This window comes from Nicotiana tabacum, chromosome 7 (genome assembly GCF_000715075.1).
Source record: "Nicotiana tabacum cultivar K326 chromosome 7, ASM71507v2, whole genome shotgun sequence".
NCBI lineage: Eukaryota > Viridiplantae > Streptophyta > Magnoliopsida > Solanales > Solanaceae > Nicotiana > Nicotiana tabacum.
Genome location: NC_134086.1, coordinates 165,528,689 through 165,537,233, shown reverse-complemented (window position 1 = coordinate 165,537,233; position 8,545 = coordinate 165,528,689). Strand labels below are relative to the sequence as shown.

General features: G+C 32.4%; 1 long non-coding RNA gene across 1 annotated transcript; it reads left to right on the top strand.

The window, feature by feature from the left end:
- The first annotated feature begins 232 nt into the window (after window positions 1–232).
- On the top strand, window positions 233–1,923 carry LOC107775787 (uncharacterized). The gene is made up of 3 exons (XR_001645819.2): window positions 233–510; window positions 860–923; window positions 1,679–1,923. It is a non-coding gene; the product is annotated as an uncharacterized LOC107775787 (long non-coding RNA).
- The last annotated feature ends 6,622 nt before the right edge of the window (window positions 1,924–8,545 follow it).

Sequence of the window (8,545 nt, the reverse complement as noted above, 5' to 3'; positions counted from 1 at the left end):
ATTTAGTCATTTTTATGTGAAAATAAAATCCGAACAAAACACCCTTAAAAATCTAGAAAAATTCCATCATAATATGTTGGAGTTCAAATTTTTTACATATGAGATTTCAACATAATGTACTTATAATATCCTACAACTAAAATAAGGGCATAATTGCCATTTAGCCAAAAAAAAATTAAAAAAATGTATAAAGCATCTTAACGGGCCGAAGACACTACCCGATACTATGAACTCTTAAGGGTTTTACAAAGATAGGTGTATTAGCCACCAAAATAAAGGAGAAGAAAAAAAAAAAACAGATTAATATTTGGGCAAAAGACAATGACTTTGGTCGACCAATGAACTGAAAGCAATTAAAGTTGAAAAGAAGGAGGACAAAAGGAGGGGATTCTGTGGCAATTAACCGTGAAGGACAAAAGGATGGCTGATCAAATAGCTTTTGTGGTGGAATCTTGTGTCATGGAACAGATAAGCGAAGGCAAATAGTAGAAGTCACCTTTCAATCCCAAAGTAATTTTTCTTACTCACGGTTTGCTTGAGTTTACTCTTTGTGTATACGAAAATTTCATTGGGTAATGAATATTAAATACCAATTATATACCTATAGCCAGCAACGCTACTAAATTTAGCTTATTTACATGTTTAAGAGCAAAATATTTTTTGAACAATACCATGAATAAATAATATGACCGTTTTAAATAGAAGAATATTGAATGTGTTGAGTAACCCGAAGCATGATAGACATTAATTGGAAGAATTGACGGTTAAAGGTGTAATCTCGAGGATTGTATATTTTAAATTAGTTATGAATTAGTCTAAATAAGGAAATTAATATGAGATCGATATTATGTAATTATAGATTGATTGGATGAATTTGTACGAGTTGCTTGAGGTGAAGCAGTTGGTATTTCGGCACAAGTACTGTGAGTAGTAATCTTATCGTAATTTGTGTTTTCATAACTTTCATGATTTACGCATGATTCCTAATATGAATATGTTACCGATTATTTTAAGTTGCATGTGGGACAAGTCTTTTACTCAATATGATACCGAAATAGTTATTTGACATGATTATTGTTGTTTTAAATATTCTTGTTGTCACCAGATATGTTTTACCGTTACTTGAATATACTGTTATCGAAATAAAATTACATGATTTGATAAGAACCTAATGCCCTTTATTATTTCAAAATATTTTTCTACGAGTATATACGGATACAGAGACAAGTATAAATGGGAGTAGACTTTGAAGGATCCCGTAGCTAACAGCGGGTTCATTAGACCCGGTGCACCTTTTATTTACCGATTACAGAGTATAGTTATAGCCTTCGCTAGTGGAAGGTAGAACTAGCACACTGTTACTGATTTCCCTCGAGTAGGGACTACCGTTATATTTGACTTCTTGCGAATAAGTCCACAGTTATACTGATTACATGATCCGTTCATTGAAACCTCCCAAACATGAATATTGATAATACACAGTATTTAATTGTATTATACTACAAGAAAAACATGATGAGGCTGAAAATTATTTATTGTTTCTGAAAGGGCATTTTTATGTTATTTTCTGTTTGAGATACTAGCATGTTTTCTGACTTGTCCCCAAATAAAAATGATTGTAGTTAAGTGTTATTACTCACTGAGCTAGCGACTCATTCCCCGCTAAATTTTTTTACAGAGACAACAGCTGATGCATGCGATGATTTCGTTAATTAAAGCGCACGGATTGATAGTTCTCGGTGAGCCTCGCACTTGTTCGCGTAGGCGGAGATTTTATTTATTTTCATGATCTTCTTTGAACTCTTAAAGTCGCTCTATGGTCCTTCTTTTAATGTCTTGAGTAGTCTTTGTTATTATAGACTTATGTTGAGTAACACTCATTCTTATCAAATTTGGAAATATAGTAGTATTTCTAGTTGTTAGTAGGTGAACTGTTAAAGATTGATATTATTTTGGTTAATTGATAAAGTTCTTGTCATTTGAATTGCTATTAGGATGTTTGGTTGCTGATTTGAGACAGAATTTTTTTTGGGATGATCCAAAAAAGGGGAAACTCTGTCCGATTTTTTGTAAAATTTCCGATGAGGCTTACTTGGGAGCACTAGCTCCTGAGCGCCGGTCACGATCCTAATTTGGGTCGTGACAGTGCTAGAATTTATAATGTGTTGAAGTTCCAAAATAATATGCTAGAAGTTTATAAATTTTATCTTCGCATTAAATAATGGCTGGTTTTCAATAACTTTGCAAACACTGACTGTTTTTTAGTAACCAACCGTAACATTGGCTATGCCGTGCCATTTTGACGTGGTGGACTATAGGATTTGGAACTGGGCCTGCCCTGACAGCTGAATAATTGGGCTTCAAATTCAAGTCCATTCTCTTTTTTCTTTTTCTTTTCAAAATTGTTTTTCAAATGATTAACTCCGTTTAAACAGTGTCCCGCAGTCCGCAACAAAGAAATTAAAGAAAAGAAATTCCCAATAAAAGAAATATCATGAAAAATAGTACTTCATCTGGCCCATTCTGACAAAATTACTGTTTGGAACTCAAACATTTCTTATTTGAATATAAAATTTTCAACCTTTTTAGTTCGACAATGTTGTGATTATTTACATCCTATATCCTAATTCCTACAATGTATATTTTACATCGGGCTGGAAAAAAAATACATCAGGAAAAATAAGAAATAAGCGCGAAGTGCCTTAATTCACACTAAAAATTAAAATATCGTAACATTCCTACTCAAACTCTACCAGTTTTTTCCAAGACGAAGATAGTATTACTAATTGGGCGATAACCTCATAGGAAAAAATTAAATATTTGTTAACTTTCGTGGAAGAGAGTTATTTTGGAGTAATAGAATATGGTAAATGTTAACTGCGGTTCAAGAAGTAATCTGTTTTTTTATCCACACTCGGCCTCCGATAATCGCATCGAGAGCTCTCACTAATTTAAATTCACGCTGCTAAAACCTATTAAAAGAGAAAAGACTTTTTACCAGAATTTTATTCCATTTTCAATGCTCAAACTCAAATTCTATAATAAAAGTAAAAGATTTTTATTTATCTTACAATAACCTTTGGTGATGGCTTAGGAGCTAAGACGTCTTGATTGCATGACAAAAATATCAAGGATTATTGAGGCAAAAGAAAAGAGAAAAGAAAGGGGATGAGTTGACAAAATACGTTCAGTGATTGCAAATCAAATGTATGGAATGAAAAGCCCAGAGGTGACGTCCGTACGGAGTACTTCGCTAAACGACAACTTTGTATATGTACACGGATCTTTTAAGATCACATTTCCGGCATCCTGTTTTGGGCCCCATTTTCTTACCACGTGGCGTCAACTAATCCTTGAGATTCCTTATTATTATTATTATTATTATTATTATTATTATTATTATTATTATTATTATTATCATCTCATTTTTGTGGTTAGAATTTATGATCTAATTACTCCATACCACCATCTTTGTCAATAAGTTATTTATTTATTCAATAAATAGGAGATTTTCTAGTTCTATCATTTTTATATAACCACTAAATGAGTTGCATCGTCTTTTTTTTTTTTCAAGCAAGATTCTAATAACATCTGCCCCTACTAGTTTTTTTTTTAAAAAAGATTGTGAGTAAAATAATAAAAATTATTTGAAGACACTTTTTGTTTCAGAATAATATTGTTTCTAGCATTCAAAATCAAAGTAGGGATTCATTCACTTTATATATTATATAGCTCATTAAAGTTAGCTTGGTAAAGTTTTGACATTTCGTAAGATAAGATTATCTCGACGAAAGGAAATTATTGTTTGATTTGATATTACATAATACCAAGCCACTAAAAGAATCAAAACGAAAAAAGAAATAGAAGAAAAATCAGAATTTTTTTTCTCTTTGTAATTGCTAATATGATTGAAGACAAGAGTCAATGATAAAGAAGGATTAAAACAAAAAGGGCTAGAATACAAAACAAGACTAATTTTTTATAATTTATAATTGCTAGTATGATTAAAGACGAAGGTCAATGATTTTTTATTTGACCTCCTCCAGACCCCACCCATTCAAAAGACTGACATAGTCCTATAAAAAAAAATTAAAAACATTTAATTAACATAGGTAGATTGAGAAGGGCTAAATTGCAAGAAGGCTGGAAATCATGGGACCTAAGTATAATAAAAACAACATTTGTCAAATTATAAATATTGGAGCCCATATATGAGCTGGATCAGACACAAGGTATTGGCACCTTTCTAATGAATGCCCCTCTGCCCCTTCACATTATTTCAACTTCAATGAGCTTTTGCTACTTGCACCTGCTACTTCTACTACCAGTGGAAATTAATTACCCCATTTTTAGGTTAAAAAAATTTCTTTAATTTTCCTTGTTCTTTTTCCTGTTCAAAAGATTATCCATAAATTATGATTAAATATTAGTAAGAATTGTAGAGAGTCTAAATTTATGAATGAATGATAGACACGTTTGGATTTCAAGACATATTGTAATTAGTTTTTAAGAAAACAATGTGTGTGTTTCAATTTAGTTCTGGAAAACAACCATTTAGTTGTTTCTCCAAAAGAGAAAATCAAGATTGTTTTTCTTTTAGAACGTGTTTGTTATAAATAACAAAACAGAAACAAGAATTTCTTATGCATGAGTAATACAAACTCTAATTTTGAACGTTGGACATGACAAGGTAACCTGGAATTTTGGTTCAGTGGAAAGAATGCATCACTTCATTTTTGGTTAGGCGCATATCACAAGTTCAAATTTTAACACTTTTAATTTATGTTGGAAGGAGGGTTAGAGGGACAAGTCACAAAACTGTGCACCAACTAAAGTCAGGCCGGTGACCTACATAGAATATCTCCAATATTAAAAAGGAAAATTGGATATGACAAGGTGCATTCAGCATTGGCAAATTTACACTTCAAAACATATCTTAAATCAGAGTACTTATCTGATTACTTTGTTTATATATTTGAATTCAAGGTTTAGTCTTAATATTGACGAGTGATCCAAGAGGAAGAGCACATGATTTTGGGGCAGTGGACGTGGTGTCTGTGTGAGAACTTAACTTTGAAAGCTTTGACTAAGACCAACAAAAGAAACCAAATCCTAAAGCTAAGCAGAGGCCACCACAGTAGAGCAGACAGAAGTTGCTCACGTTGGCCAAGTACATTGTTACAGTAAATATTACGTACTACCACAAAATCAGTATTTCATGTGCGCCTTCTAATACTTCTGCTCATGTGTGCGTGGTTTGCACTATTCCCTAAGATACTTTCATGCGTCTTCTCGTTCCATTACGATTATTTCCATTTTCTTTCCCTACTTTTGAACGTCATTTTGATATTACAAATGATTTACTATGCATCTCATAGTTGCATTCTTGACCTTTGTTTATTAACGGTGATGTTCTGGTCAACTTATGCTCACCTTAACTATTATATTGAATGTATGTTATCTTCCAGTAGCTAAAGGATAGTTGCATTCTTGATACTAGTATTGTCAATTTCTATTGTATAAAGTATATTTTCTACTGAAACGGAATGGAGAGGAAGTAGGAATGTGTCCTAAAAGAGTGGTTGGAAAAGCTCATTTTGTTGGTCCATACCTTTTGTTAAAAGGAGGAGAGACTCGGAACAACGGTAAAGTTGTCTCCCTGTGACCTATAGGTCAGGGTTTGAGTCGTGGAATCAACCATCGATATCTGCATTAGAGTAGACCGTTTACTGAATACCTCTTGGGGTGTAGCCCTTCCTCGAACACTGCGTGGACGCGAAATGTTTCATATATCAGGTTGTCCTTTTATTGTTCTAGCTTCTTTTTTATAAGAAGTCTATTTTCTTAAAGAGGTGATTTTTCTCTTATTTATTTATCCCTATTTGAGCCAGATGGTATAACTGTCAAAGAGTTAAAGTGTTCTATAAAGAAAATTTCCTTTTCTATAAAATGTTCATAGCTTTGTTTACCAGAATTTTAAGAGTTGTCATTTTAGCTGAGTATTTAACTTTGAAATTTAAAAAAGAAGAAGTTAAATTTGGGCTAGGGAAGAATGTTGTCCAATTTTTTGAAGTTGAGGGATGAGAATAAACAAGAAATGAACATTGGAATGAGTAACAGAGTGCACACTCAACTTAACAGTGTATTTAAACAAGCCAAGATTAAAGATTGAAGTGTGTGCGCACGTGCATACATGTGTGTATATCTGTTGGAAGCTCCCAAATAGCCATATGCACACGTGCGTACATGTGTGTGTGAGTTCGTGTAAAAATAAAAATGAGGGCATGTGAATTCTTTGATAACAACACAGTCAAATGTCTAAGAGGACTTGTGAATTCTTTGATAAAAACAGTCATTTTAAGAAAATTTTTTATTCACGCTCAAGGTTTATACTATCAATTTAATAAATATATATAATATTTATTTTCACTAAGGCTTTATGTATATTATTATCCGTAAATTATGTAGTTAATTAATACACATATGTATGTACTTTATTTATTACTTAATTAATTATGTTAAATTAATATAGTTTGGTGTGAACTCGGGATATTGGTAAACTTCAATCTAAGAGTTTAAATTAAATTAGTTAATATACATAGTACTAAAGTGCAAACGTAGAGTTTTCTGGGAGATAAAACCAAGTTTACAGACATAATCTGATGTCTTAAGCATTCCACGTCAGATTCTTGTCTGAGCATATGGCCATTTGAACTTTTGAACACATTATTATTTATAAAATACACACTTGATTCAAGTTCCACTTGCTTTTTAAATACGAAGTATACAAATTTTAATTACTTTTTCTGGCAAAAGAGCACGATACATTTTTGGAAAAACTAGTCAAATGTGGTACCTTAATTTTGACTTGACTAAACTGACCGCCAAGTTTTTTGATCCTATCCTTCTTTCTCTTAAACACTAGTTAATCACAGCCCCACAGCTTCACTATCAGATACAACCCAGAATTTCAATTTGATAGGTTCAATCTTTACATTTTTACCCCTGAACCTATTGCACATTAAAATTTATGGGTTTAAAACGTAATATTTATTAAGATTTTGATGATATTTTACATATACATTTAAGTTACATATTAAAATTATGAGTTCAACTGAACTTGCAGCATCATTAATCTGTACAAGAAGATTTTAACAAGAATCTCTCCTTGGCCATAGCCAGCCCAACAATTGGGTGTTGATAAAACTATCAACAATTGACATTCTTTATTTCTTTTCTTTTCAAGTGTCCCACCAATCGCCATTTAGCTAATAAGTCTGTGAAAAATAAAATTCCACAAGTAGTAGGTCCAGTGATAGAAACTTCACTTTATGTCAATATAGATTCAGAATTTTTAGTTGATATGTACGTCGGCAGCCAGTCACATATCTATATTGCGAATTTAAATCAATTGATACAATCATAAACGTTTAATGAGTTATAACACCTCTGACACTATGCAAACTAGTGACGTTGAAGTACAAACAACAACAACAACATACCCAATATATTATCACCTGTGAGGCCTATAGAGGATAATGTGTATGCAAGCCATATCATTACCCATTGAAGTACAAACAATTTACTAAAATAAATGTTTCAGGAATGACACTCCCAACCGCACAGCTTCAAGCAAACATAATTAAGTAGTAGAAATGAGATATGTACGGTTGCTACTCTCCCTGTTTCAATTTAGATGACACACTTTCTTATTAGTTCATTCCAAAATGAATGACATATTTCTACAATTGGAAATAATTCAACTTTATACTCTTTATTCTACCTGTTTTACCCTTAATGAAAAGCTTTTATAGTCATACAAATATCATGGCCCCAAAATTTTTTTACCCCTTAACCTTTTAAGACCACAAATTTCAAAAGTCTTCTTTTTTCTTATATTTCATGTCGAATCAAACTATCTCATCTAAATTAAAACAGAGAATATTAATTTTCAATAATAATAGTATATTTGGTTGTGTTTACTGTAATTGCTTAGGAGTATAGCCAAAAGTGCTAGTGGGAAGAAATTAAAAGAAAGGTGTCCAAATACTGAGGAAGTTGTACCTTGTTCTGTTACGACTTAAGAACGTACGCAGTGCCTCGCTGTCCAGCATGTGACAACGTTGTGGCTCCGTTCCCATCCATTCCATCAATTTCTTCTTACAAATACAGCCATATTTTACTTAACCCCCCACAACACCCCCACCCCTATAGAGTTTCATGGACCAATTGAACATGTCATTTTCGACATGGAACATAAATATACAAGTAAAATATTAATAAACGTTAAATTCTGAATTCATATATAAAATATACGATAAGTTTAGTGTCCATCAAATTTAAATAGTGAATCGGTGTTTGTACAACTCTCTCTCAATGCCCAACTGGCATTATCTGATTCATTCATATAGATAGCAGAATGGAGTGCTTAAGGACAAAACAGGTCTAGGATTTTCAGCCTTGATTCTCCTTTGGTCTTTTCCTATCTCCACTCTCATTTTGGCCTTTTCCTCTTAAAAAAACCCCACTTTGTAAAAGGACTAAA